This window comes from Oncorhynchus keta, unplaced genomic scaffold (assembly GCF_023373465.1).
Source record: "Oncorhynchus keta strain PuntledgeMale-10-30-2019 unplaced genomic scaffold, Oket_V2 Un_contig_16115_pilon_pilon, whole genome shotgun sequence".
Taxonomy (NCBI): domain Eukaryota; kingdom Metazoa; phylum Chordata; class Actinopteri; order Salmoniformes; family Salmonidae; genus Oncorhynchus; species Oncorhynchus keta.
Window position 1 is genome coordinate 15926 of NW_026279714.1, and position 14400 is coordinate 30325.

A 14400-nucleotide genomic window follows, 5' to 3' on the forward strand; every position below is an offset into this window, starting at 1 on the left:
ACAATGTTCATTTCATCTCAAATAGATAGCACAGCAAAAATGGGACAGTTTTCAGCAAGTTGCAACATTGAAATGCAGAAATAAACACTTTTCCATAAACAAGCTCTAAATCATGTTTGATGTACTCTGGATGTAAAAAAAAAAATGTTCTGTTTATTCGAGACAATATAAACACCGTGGACAATTTTCAGCAAGTTGCAACATACAGAAATAGGCACTTTTTCCACAAACAAGCTCTAATTCATGTTTGATGCACAATTTTTGCTGTGCTGTCTATTTGAGACGATATGAACACTGAACAGTTTTCAGCAAGTTGCAATATTGAAATGCAGAAATAAACACTTCCATAAACAAGCTCTAAATCATGATTGATGCAATCTGTAAGTAACATTTTTTGTAGTACTGTTTAAACTAAATTATAACACTGGACAATTTTCAGAAATTGCAACCATGAAAAACATATTTTTAAAAATCTCCATAAACAAGGTCTAAATCATGTTTGATGCACACTGTGTAATTTTTATTGCACTACTGTTGAAACTAGATGATAAGAACACTGTGGACAATTTTCAGCAAGTTGCAACCATGAAATACAGAAATAAACACTTTTCCATAAACAACGTTTGATGCACTCTGTATATGTAAATAAACAGTTTTTCATAATATTGGTTGAGGGATTTCTCCACTAGTTACCACAGCGACATAGTCATAACTGCTAAACGCCACCTATTTCCGCAATTTCTCTTCTTAAAATCTGATTTGAAAGTGAACCCCTAATCTTAACCACACTGCTATCATTGTGCCGAACCTTATATTCAGATTTATTTCATGAATTTGAACAATATAGCCACGATTTTGAATGTTTGTGGTTGAATGTGTTTGACGTAAAACGATGGTCAAGACTCTCCAGCACAGTAGGTGTCGGTAATATACCATTAATGTTGGATGCCAACCGCACCAAAAAAATACCTACGAAGAAGAAAATGAACACTGACGTCATTCAGCGTCACGGAGTGGCCTGTTAGTACTTTATGTAGCGGTGGCTATGGTAATAGAATATTTCTAAATATAGTTACATCATTCACTATGCCTCCGAAGAAACCAGCTCAAGCTGCCACTGGTAGTAAAAAAACGCAAGAAAAGAAGAAGGAAAAGATAATTGAGGTGAAATCCCTTTCGCGCACCATAGTCAAATTAAATGGGATAATGCTAAGCTAGTTTGCTAGCTACAATAGTAATTGGTAGCTAGCTAAATTACAGTAACGTCAAAGGTTATTTTGTGAAGCTAGCTAGTGAGTTAGAACGTTAGATGCTAGCTAGTTATACCACGGATTGTTGAACGCACTTTCCAAACCGTTATATTTGCTTGGTACCAAACTGACAAACGTAGCGTTCTTATGCTAACCCCTTTTTAAGAACGTGGTAGCTACTGGTATCTAATTTGTGCTTGGATGTTGTAGCTAGTTAGCTGTAGAAAGTAGCTAGCAAAGGTTACAAACTTATTTATTCGAATTAATGTTAGCTAGGTTGTGTGATCGTCTGTCCAGGGCTTGAATGAACTGGTTAATTAACGTTAGTAGTTGTAACAGATGGCTAGCTAGTTATCATGTCTAATCTTTGTTGGTACAGTAAGTTAGCTAGTTAGTCAGCTACTATGACTGCTTAGATAGCTAGCGCCAGAAACCGTATTATTTTGTCGGTCAGAGGTTTCTTCTTGGTAGCCTGCCAACTAACAACGTTTAACGTTATGTCCTTATTAAATTGTTGATATTCCATTTGTTTATCTTTTATGTAGGACAAGACTTTTGGGTTGAAGAACAAAAAGGGTGGAAAACAACAGAAATTTATCAAGAATGTCTCTCAGCAAGTCAAGCAAGTTCCTGGTAGTAAGGTAAGCATTCTCAGTGAATGACCACTGGCTTGACTTGTAAATTCAACAGAGATGTTTGCCATTAGAGCATCATCAACCTATAGCCATAAGAACCAGGCTTTTGTTCTCGTGTCTTCTCTTTGGTCAGAATGTACCCCATTCATAGACATTAATTGCTTTAGGGCCTATTGATAATAGTATAATCTGACCGGGGGAGTTTTGTTAAGATCCCTGGCACTTGCTGTTAACATTAACATGCATCTCTTCTGGTACTGTTTTGGAAACATGAGGAACGTTTCTTGCATATCAGTAAAGAAAAATTAAACAAAATGTTAAATATCTACACACTTTATGGTTAGTGTTCCCGCACGGCCATATCTCCATGTTACGGCGCTTGTTTATGGAAGACAGGCTGCGGTCCAAACACTGAAAAGACACACCATTGTCCACTTATGCTTTATACATTATGCCCCATCGCCATCTTGGAGGGCGGTCAAATGATTAGCCAAGCAAGGGAAGTTTGCAAAGTAAGCCCCTCAGCCCTCGTTTTTAGTCGGCTTTGCGAGTGTACAATTATGTTCACTCCGGGGCCTGAAACTCCCCATTTTCAAATCGTGAAGATTGTACATCCGCTTAGAAAAGTCAGCCAAAACGTAAAAACAACAATGAAGTCAACATACAAGTGTAAGTAAAAACGAATGCATACAAGTTAGAAATTGTGCTACTAATGCAGATGACGGCACAAACGCGTCTCGTAAATGTTTTTGTTACCTTTTGGAATTTTTGGAAATAAAACATTTTCCTTCAGACGTTCTAGCTAATGTTATTTAGCTAATTAATTTTCTAGCAAGCATACAGTAGGCATATAATAATTATATATTTAATTTAAGTAGGATTGCACTCATAATTGACTGAAGGACATATAAAGCACCCACAAACTACCGGCGGCTTGAAACACAATCATCACGGGATGAGCAGTGACGAAGTTTTGGCCAAGGAAGGTCCATTTAAAAATCATTCCTTCCCCTATTGCCCTGCAAGTGTATTCAAGTCAGACGTCATAATATGTCATTAGAAGTGTACACTTAATTTGAGGGCTGAGGGGATAGGATGTGTCTTAAGTGTTTGGACTGCAGACACAGAAGCGACCACCTGTGCTAATTAGCTATCTATAGCGTGCTCCAAACACTTGTGTGTAACTGGGGAAGTGTAGTTTTGCCGGATGGAGCCACCCAAAACTGTATGGATCTGTGCAACGCTGCTGCAGTAAGTGTATTTTTTTATTTTAATGATTCTTTCGCTGATGACTAAGGGCCATATATATATATATATATATATATTTTTTACCTTTTATTTAACCAGGCAAGTCAGTTAAGAACACATTCTTATTTTCAATGACGGCCTGGGAACAGTGGGTTTAACTGCCTGTTCAGGGGCAGAACGACAGATTTGTACCATGTCAGCTCGGGGGTTTGAACTCGCAACCTTCCGGTTACTAGTCCAACGCTCTAACCACTAGGCTACGCTGCCGCCCCATCTGTTTCGAAAGCTGTATTTCAACTGACAATTATTTATGTTTCTAAACTTTAAAACAGTCGGGATTGTAGGTCACATGAGCCAGTCTTTGGCGAAGCTAATCGCTGAAGTCTGTTAAAGTCCCCTAGAGTTTTTGAGAGCTGGTCGGAAACCGTGTGCTTTGCCAGAATGTGGACAGCTAAAGCAACCTGTTGGATTTTACAACACAAGATAGCTACTACTCACCCCAACGCTAAGCGTTGCATTTTTGGGATCCAATGGGCTGCTAAAGCATTTGCTGGCCTAGCAGGCTGACGAAAAAAGGCAGTTTAATAAACTATCAGTATTTCAATCTTATCAATTAAACATTTTATCATTTTGGGAACATTTTACGAGTACAGTGACATATTCCATCATTGGATTGAGGTACATTTTCCCAGCCATATACCGTGCCGGGCTCCACGCTGTCCACATTATGGCATTGCTCTGTTCCAACTAGAGAATACATTTTTACGAAAGTCAGGTTCTTATGGCTACATCAATCTATAGATGTTTTCTCGCTAATTTACTTTGAATTGACACTCATCTAGCCTAATTTTTGCCTGGATCTAGCGTCTTATTTCGGCATGTGGACTTCCCACACTAGTTGCTAACAATAACATTCCAGAAGACTGAACAATCCCTTTACAAGTCAGAATGTTGAATAAACTTAAGTTGAACGAGTTACTTCCGGTGCCGACAGAGATTGCCGCCTCGCTTCGCAGTTTTTTTTTTTTTACGTGTTATTTCTTACATTAGTACCCCAGGTCATCTTAGGTTTCATTACATACAGTCGAGAAGAACTACTGAATATAAGAGCAGCATAAGGCTAACGAGACGTGGGTGTGATCACAGAAACATACAGTAACTCAAATCCTTCTGTTCACCTGATTTAGAATTCCTCACAATCAAATGTCGACCGCATTATCTACCAAGATAATTCTCTTCGATTATAATCACAGCCGTATATATTCCCCCCCAAGCAGACACATTGATGGCTCTGAACAAACTTTTTTTGACTCTTTGCAAACTGGAATCCATACATTCTGAGGCTGCATTCATTGTAGCTGGGGATTTTAACAATGCTAATCTGAAAACAAGACTCCCTAAATTGTATCAGCATATCGATTGCGCAACCAGGTCTGGCAACCTTGGATCATTGCTATTCTAACTTCTGCGACGCATATAAGGCCCTGCCCCGCCCTCCTTTCGGAAAAGCTGACCACGACTCCATTTCGCTGATCCCTGCCTACAGACAGAAACTAAAACAAGAAGCTCCCACGCTGAGGTCTGTCCAACGCTGGTCCGACCAAGCGGATTCCACACTCAAGACTGCATCCATCACGTGGACTGGGATATGTTTCGTATTGCGTCAGATAACAACATTGACGAATACGCTGATTCGGTGTGCGAGTTAATTAGAACGTGCGCTGAAGATGTCATTCCCATAGCAACGATTAAAACATTCCCTAACCAGAAACCGTGGATTGATGGCAGCATTCGCGTGAAAATGGCGTGGACCACTGCTTCTAATCAGGGCAAGGTGACTGGTAACATGACCGAATACAAACAGTGCAGCTATTCCCTCCAAGGCTATCAAACAAGCTAAGCGTCAGTATAGAGACAAAGTAGAATCTCAATTCAGCGGCTCAGACACAAGGTATGTGGCAGGGTCTACAGTCAACCACGGACTACAAGAAGAAAACCAGCCCAGTCACGGACCAGGATGTCTTGCTCCCAGGCAGACTAAATAACTTTTTTGCCCGCTTTGAGGACAATACAGTGCCACTGACACGGCCTGCAACGAAAACATACGGACTCTCCTTCACTGCAGCCGAGGTGAGTAAAATATTTCAACACGTTAACCCTCGCAAGGCTGCAGGCCCAGATGGCATCCCCAGCCGCGCCCTCAGAGCATGCACAGACCAGCTGGCCGGTGTGTTTACGGACATATTCAATCAATCCCTATACCAGTCTGCTGTTCCCACATGCTTCAAGAGGGCCACCATTGTTCCTGTTCCCAAGAAAGCTAAGGTAACTGAGCAAAATGACTACCACTCACTTGAAGTGCTTTGAGGGACTAGTTAAGGACCATATCACCTCCACCCTACCTGACAACCTAGACCTACTCCAATTTGCTTACCGCCCAAATAGGTCCACAGACGATGCAATCTCAACCACACTGCACACTGCCCTAACCCATCTGGACAAGAGGAATACCTATGTGAGAATGCTGTTCATCGACTACAGCTCGGCATTCAACACCATAGTACCCTCCAAGCTCGTCATCAAGCTCGAGACCCTGGGTCTCGACCCGCCCTGTGCAACTGGGTACTGGACTTCCTGACGGGCCTCCCCAGGTGGTGAGGGTAGGCAACAACATCTCCACCCCGCTGATCCTCAACACTAGGGCCCCACAAGGGTGCGTTCTGAGCCCTCTCCTGTACTCCGTTCACCACGACAGCGTGGCCACGCACGCCTCAACTCAATCATAAAGTTTGCGGACTGACACAACAGTGGTAGGCTTGATTACCAACAACGCGAGAAGGTCTACAGGGAGGAGGTGAGGGCCCTCGGAGTGTGGTGTCAGGAAAATAACCTCACACTCAACGTCAACAAAACTAAGGAGATGATTGTGGACTTCAAGAAACAGCAGAGGAACACCCCCTTTCCACATCGATGGAACAGTAGTGGAGAGGGTAGTAAGTTTAAGTTCCTCGGCATTCACATCACAGACAAACTGAATTGGTCCACTCACAGACAGCATCGTGAAGGCGCAGCAGCGCCTCTTCAACCTCAGGAGGCTGAAGAAATTCGGCTTGTCACCAAAAGCACTCACAAACTTCTACAGATGCACAATCGAGAGCATCCTGGCGGGCTGTATCGCCGGCGGGCTGTATCGCCGCCTGGTACGGCAACTGCTCCGCCCACAACCGTAAGGCTCTCCAGAGGGTAGTGAGGTCTGCACAACGCATCACCGGGGGCAAACTACCTGCCCTCCAGGACACCTACACCACCCGATGTTACAGGAAAGCCATAAAGATCATCAAGGACAACAACCACCCGAGCCACTGCCTGTTCACCCCGCTATCATCCAGAAGGCGAGTGAGTACAGGTGCGTCAAAGCTGGGACCGAGAGACAGAAGCTGTTTTTCAATCTCAAGGCCATCAGACTGTTAAACAGCCACCACTAACATTGAGTGGCTGCTGCCAACACACTGACTCAACTCCAGCCACTTTAATAATGGGAATTGATGGGAAATGATGTAAAATATATCACTAGCCACAATGCTACCTAATATAATGTTTACATACCCTACATTTTAATCTCATATGTATATACTGTACTCTATATCATCTACTGCATCTTTATGTAATACATGTATCACTAGCCACTTTAACTATGCCACTTTGTTTACATACTCATCTCATATGTATATACTGTACTCAATACCATCTACTGTATCTTGCCTATGCTGCTCTGTACCATCACTCATTCATATATCTTTATGTACATATTCTTTATCCCCTTACACTGTTTATAGGACAGTTATTTTTGGAATTGTTAGCTAGATTACTTGTTGGTTATTACTGCATTGTCGGAACTAGAAGCACAAGCATTTCGCTACACTCGCATTAACATCTGCTAACCATGTGTATGTGACAAATAAAATTTCATTTGATTTGCTGGTTGTCCACTGAGTTCGTCCTTGTGCTGTTGGAAATTTGAGACAAAACATCCACAGAAAAGTATTAAAGACATGCTCCGGAACTTTGGCGAGTAATTATTGTTGAAACCTCCGACTTTAGGCTGGATGTGTTAATGTGTGCAGTTCATACATGCATGATCTATAAGCAGAATTTCCGTCTTACCTCAATTAGCCATGCAATGCCTAGTCTGAAAGACTCTTTTCTGGAAGCCGGGCCGCGCCGTTTTCCCCCACCTTGGCCAGCCCCCTAGTAATTCGAGCTTCAGCCATCAGTCTTGAGTGACAGCTAGCAAGATGCACACAGCAGAGCAATTATGGGATACACAAACTCAGCATAAAAATAAACGTCCTTTTTTTCAGGACCCTGTCTTTAAAAAATAATTAGTAAAAATCCAAATAACTTCAGATCGTCATTCCACTAGCGGAAGCCCCCGCAACAGCCAGTGAAAGTGCAGGGCGCCAAATTCAAAACAACAAAAATCTTATTAAAGTTCCTCAAGCATACAAGTATTTTATACCATTTTTAAAGATACAATTCTCGTTAATCCAGCCACAGTGTCTGATTTCAAAAATAATTTACAGAGAAAGCACCACAAACGATTGTTAGGTCACCACCAAGCCACAGAAAAACACAGCCATTTTTCCTGCCAAGAGAGGAGTCACAAAAAGCAGAAATAGAAAATTAATCAAACCTTTTTTGATCTTCATCAGATGACACTCATAGGATTTCGTTACACAATACATGTATGTTTTGTTTGATAAAGAAAGGAGAAAGCAAACCATGCAATAATCTGAGTACAGCCTTTACACAACAAAGCAGTCAACATTACTCAGAAATAGCATTTTAAATATTCACTTACCTGTGATGATCTTCATCAGAATGCACTCGCAGGAATCCCAGTTCCACCATAAATGTTTGATTTGTTCGATTAATGTCCATCAGTTATGTCCAAATATCTTCTTTTGTTAGGGCGTTTGGTGAAAAATCCAAAAGCGTGTTCAGGTCGCGCCGAACAAAAAGTTGGAAAAGTTCCATTACAGCCCGTAGAAACATGCCAAACTAAGTATGGAATCTTTTGGATGTTTTTAACATACAACTTAATGTTCCAACCAGACAATTCCTTTGTCTGTACAAATGAAGTGGAACGTAACCTTTTCATGTGAGCGCTCCAGACCGAGGCTGTGACACTCTGCCAGACCACTCACTCAAGAGCTATTATGAGCCCCTCCTTTAGTAGAATCCTCAATACATTTTCTAAATACTGTTGACATCTAGTGGAAGCCTAGGATAGGATAAGTATTTCTTCTCACCCCCCTTTAAGATTTAGATGCACTATTGTAAAGTGACTATTCTACTGGATGTCATAAGGTGAATGCACCAATTTGTAAGTCGCTCTGGATAAGAGGGTCTGCTAAATGACTTAAATGTAAAATGTAAATGTAAATAGGAAATTAAACATAACTAATATCCCACTGTATCTTGAACAACTACAATCCTCAGATTTCCCATTTCCTGGTTGGATTTTTTTCTCAGGTTTTTGCCTGCCATATGAGTTCTGTTATACTCACTCATTCAAACAGTTTTAGAAACTGTGTTTTCTATCCAAATGTACTAATTATATGCATATTCTAGCTTTTACGGCTGAGTAGCAGGCAGCTTAATTTGGGCACGTTTTTCATCCAAGCTACCCAATACTGCCCCCTACCCCAAAGAAGTTAAACACTGTTTCCCATTGCTTGTTCAATGAACCATAAACAATTAATGATCATGCACCTGTGGAACGGTCGTTAAGACACTAACAGCTTACAGACTGTAGGCAATTAAAACTTAGGACACTAGAGGCCTTTCTACTGACTCTGGAAAAAACCAAATTAAGATGCCCAGGGTTGCTTGTTATCTGCGTGAATGTGCTTTGGGCATGCTGCAAGGAGGCATGAGGACTGCAGATGTGGCCAGGGCAATAAATTGCAATGTCCTTGCTGTGAGACGTCTAAGACAGCGCTACAGGGAGACAGGACGGGCTGCTGATCGTCCTCACAGTGGCAGACCGTGTATCAACATCTGCACAGGATCGGTACATCCTAACATTACACCTGCGGGACAGATACAGGATGGCAACAACAACTGCCCGAGTTACACCAGGAACGCACAATCCCTCCATCGGTGCTCAGACTGTCCGCAATAGGCTGAGAGGCTGGACTGAGGGCTTGTAGGCCTGTTGTAGGCAGGTCCTCACCAGACATCACCAGGTTGTGCACAAACCCGCTGCCGCTGGACCAGACAGGACTGGCAAAAAGTGCTCTTTACTGATGAGTTGAGGTTTTGTCTCACCGGGGGTGATGGTCAGATTCACGTTTATCGTCGAAGAAATATGCGTTACACCGAGGCCTGTTCTCTGGAGTGGGATCGATTTTGGAGGTGGAGGGTCCGTCATGGTCTGGGGTGGTGAGTCACATCATCATTGGACTGAGCTTGTTGTCATTGCAGGCAATCTCAACGCTGTGCGTTACAGGGAAGACATCCTCCTCCCTCATGTGGTACCCTTCCTGCGGGATCACCACCCTGACATGACCCTCCAGCATGACATTGCCACCAGACATACTGCTCGTTCTGAGCGTGATTTCCTGCAAGACAGGAATTTGTGGGCTTGCTTCAGATGAATCAAAATATTTGTAACCTACCATAGCCATTTGATCTTTGATATATTGAATGAGATCATTATTTCAAGAGGAACTATTTGGTTGTAATGTTGCAATGTTTTACATCAAGGATGGTCAAATCGATTATTGGTCACATACATGTGTTTAGAAGATGTTATTGCGGGTGTAGTGAAATGCTTTTTTCTCTAGCTCCAACAGTGCAGTAATATCTAACAATTTCACAATACACACATCTAACTAAGTAAAGGAATTAAGACTAAAAAATATTTGAATGAGCAATGTCAGCGTGGCAAAGACTGGGATACAGTACAATAGAACAAAGTACCATATACATATGAGATGGTAATGCAATATATGTAAACATTAGTGGCCAGTGATTTCAAGTCGTCTGTATATAGGGCAGCATCCTCCGTGCTGGTGATTGCTATTTAAGTCTGATGGCCTTGAGATAGAAGCTGTTTTTCAGCTGGAGTTGAGTCAGTGTGTTGGCAGCAGCCACTCAATGTTAGTGGTGGCTGTTTAACAGTCTGATGGCCTTGAGATTGAAAAACAGCTTCTGTCTCTCAGTCCCAGCTTTGATGCACCTGTACTGACCTCGCCTTCTGGATGATAGCGGGGTGAACACGCAGTGGCTTGGGTGTTTGTCCTTGATGATCTTTTTGGCCTTCCTGTGACATCGGGTGCTGTAGGTGTCCTGGAGGGCAGGTAGTTTGCCCCCGGTGATGTGTTGGGCAGACCGCACCGCCCTCTGGAGAGCCTTGCGGTTGTGGGTGGTGCAGTTACCGTACCAGGCGGTGGTACAGCCCAACAGGATGCTCACAATTGTGCGTCTGTAAAAGTTTGAGGGTTTTAGGTGCAAAGCCAAATTTCTTCAGCCTCCTGGGGTTGAAGAGGAACTATTCCGCCTCCTTCACAACTGTCTGTGTGGGTGGCCCATTTCAGTTTGTCAGTGATGTTTATGCCGAGGAGCTTGAAACTTTCCACCTTCTCCACTGCAGTCCCGTTGATGTGGATAGGGGGGGTGTTCTCTCTACTATTTCCTGAAGTCCACGATCAGCTCATTTGTTGTGTTGACGTTGAGTGAGGTTATTTTCCTGGCCCCACACACCCAGGGCCCTCACCACCTCCCTGTAGGCTGTCTCGTCATTGTTGGTAATCAGGCCGACTACTGTTGTCATCTGAAACTTGATTGAGTTGGAGGCGTGCGTGGCCATGCCAGTCATGGGTGACCAGGAAGTCCGGGGGGAGGGGGGGGCTGTGCATGCACCCTTGTGGGTGCCCAGTGTTGAGGATCAGCGAAGTTGAGGTGTTGTTTCCTACCGTAGCCACCTGGAGGTGGCCCGTCAGGGAAGTCCCCAGTTGCACAGGGTGGGGTTCAGACCCAGGGCCTCAAGCTTGATGATGAGCTTGTTGGGTACTATGGTGTTGAATGCTGAGCAATAGTCAATGAACAGCATTCTTACATAGGTATTCCTCTTATTCAGATGGGCTAAAGCATTGTGCAGTGCGACGGCGATTGCATTGTCTGGGTCTATCGGGCGGTAAGCAAATTCAAGTGGGTTTATTAGGCTGTCAAGTAAGGTTGACTTGATCCTTGACTAGTCTCTCAAAGCATTTCATGATGACAGGAGTGAGTGCTCCAGGAGATCCAATGGATGTGTATGCTTTTATTCTAGTCCCCCTCTAACAAATATTTTAGAATTAAGCTGCTATGCTGGCCCTTGATAAACTGGCTCTGTGTTTGATCAAAAGCCTGCACACCCAGTAGCTCTCCAGACTGAGGGTTGACCACATGTTTTATACTGTTGCCTGAAAGCTATTCTACTTTGAGGGGGTGTTAACTTCTTATGGCTGAGATCCCGTTACCGGGAGCGATATAACAACAACCAGTGATAGTACAGGGCGCCATATTCAAAAGAACAGAAATCGCATAATTAAAATTCCTCAAACATACATGTATCTTATATCGTTTTCAAGGTAGTTTTCTTGTTAATACCACCACGGTGTCCAATTTCAAATAGGATTTACGAGGAAAGCACCACAAATGATTAGGTTAGGTCACCAACAACTCACTAAAATACACAGCCAATTTTACCAGCCAAAGAGAAAGAGAGAAAAACATATCGAGATAAAATGAATCACTAACCTTTGATCATTTTCATCAGATGACACTCATAGGACTTCATGTTATACAATACATCCATGTTTTGTTTGATGAAGTTCATATTTATATCAGAAAATCTGAGTTCACATTGGCGTATTAGATTCACTAGTTCCAAAAACATCCAGTGATTTTGCATAGCCACATCATTCAACAGAAATACTCATCATAAATGTAGATGATAATACAAGTTAAACACATGGAATTATAGATATAGCTCTCCTTAATGCAACCGCTATGTCAGATTTCAAAAAGACTTTACGGAAAAAGAAACGCATGCCTTAATCTGAGACGGCGCTTAAAAGTAAAAACGCCACAGCCGCAAAGATGGCGTCAACATAAACAAGAAATTACATGATAAATATTCCCTTACCTTTTGATGATCTACATCAGAAAGCACTCCAGGAATCCCAGGTCCACAATAAATGTTTTAATTTGTTTTGTTTGAAAATATCCGTTATTTATGTCCAAATACCATCTTTTGTTAGCGCGTTTCAGCGTTATATCGGACAACTTCAAAAAGTGATATTACCGGTCGAAGAAACATTTCAAACTAAGTACAGAATCAATCATTATGATGTTTTTAACATATAGCTTCAATAAATTTCCAACCGGCTGTTGAAGGAATTTAATTCCTCTGTTTTAATTCCCAATTAAAATTAAACACTCTGTCAATTCATAAGAATTTGTAAGACCCTTATTTTATAGGAATGGACAGAGCCCGGTCTTAAAAGTCAAGTAACAACCTTTAATCAAGAGAGTACTGAGTACATACACATTTTACCACAGGTTATAAACTGAAAATGACGTCAGCGTTTTCTAAATGTTCCGTCTCTTCTTGACACTGGTAGAAAGGCTCTAGAGCTCTCAAACCTTCCCTCTTAACCTAGAGCCAAGGCCAGTCAGTGTAGATAAGCATTCTAGACAGTCTAGATTCATAGTTCATTCATTTGTACCAAGGACAGACCGTCATTGTTCTAAACTCTTGACTACATTCACTACATTATATTCAATACTGGGAGCAAGAGAGAACATTCATACATGTACAGTAGCATAATAGTATTCTGATTAGTACATCCTGATTGAAATGTATTCATAATTAGTCATTGTAAATAAAATAAAAATCCCTTAACACCGGCGTACTCCTTCTTGTCTTTGTGAGCAATGGAACGCAAGTGACTACCATGAGGAATAAACATGATCAGAAAATGGCTGACTGCCAAACACCTGACAGATTCTGCTATCATTCATTCCTACAACATCATAGAAGTCTCATTCTAATTTATATTGATGGTTGACATCTAGTGGAACCCTAGGCAGTGCAACATCATTCATATCTCAAGGGGATTTCATTGGGGACTCTGAATATATACAAAGCTCAGATTTCTGTCTTCCTGTTTTGATTTCAACTCAGGATTTTGCCTGCTAATATGACTTATGTTATGCTCACAGACATCATTCAAACAGTTTTAGAAACTTGAGTGTTTTCTATCCAATACTAATAAGAAAATGCATATATTAGAAACTGAGACTGAGGAGCAGGCCGTTTACTTTTGGCACCTTATTCATCCAAGCTACTCAATACTGTCCCCCAGCCATAAAAAGTTAAGTGCCTTGCACCATGACAGAAGATGCGACATGGCGCTAGAGAGCAGCTTTTGAGTCTACCACTTTAAGCATACTTTTTAATACATGCATAAAGGATATTTGGTTAAAAGTCATGAAATTCTATCTGTCAAAATGCGTACGAACCCTGATACAAAAGTACTGAAGAATCTCTTTAAACTGGCATCAAACCTCATGACTCTGTGCCTAGCTCTCGTGATTTCGTTTTTAATTCCCTGAGGCATGCACATAAGACATAAATACATGCACCCGATGCATACGTACTGCCAGATAGGAATTTCAACAGCAGAACAAGCATTTTAAAAAGTCGGTTTGATAATACTTTCCTGTGGATATTTTGTGAAATTTCAAATGGCATAGGACCAACCAAGTGGACAATTGGCAGAGTAAGGGAACACCCCCCTGAAATGGACAAAAATGAATGGGAAGTCATTGGCACTGGACAAACCATATACACGGTGTCCAATACCACTCAATTCGGTGTCGTTTCGTTCAAAGTTGATTGCAAATGCCATATGCAAATGTAACACAAGTCAATATCCAAAAGCAACATCAAAAACCTAGCAACCCCTTTAAAGTGCTTTCTGGACCGTTGTTTGAAGTTCTTTTGATTTTTTTTTTCAATTACACATGTGTAAGAACTGTGAATATATTTTTGTCCAATTTTATTATCATAATTTAAAAAATAAATGAACTTGTGCATAAGGCATAAGTTTTGTCCATTTGCAATATGATTTCATAGGAAGTCAAAAGTCAAAAATAGCAGAAATTATAAAAACTTCACACACCCTTAAAGTGCTTTCTGGACCGTTTTTCAA

At 41.7% G+C, this 14400-nt stretch overlaps 1 pseudogene; it reads left to right on the forward strand.

Moving 5' to 3' along the window:
* Positions 1 to 984: 984 nt before the first annotated feature.
* The window catches only part of LOC127919253 (zinc finger CCCH domain-containing protein 15-like), a 30714-nt pseudogene continuing 17298 nt past the window's right edge, over positions 985 to 14400 (forward strand).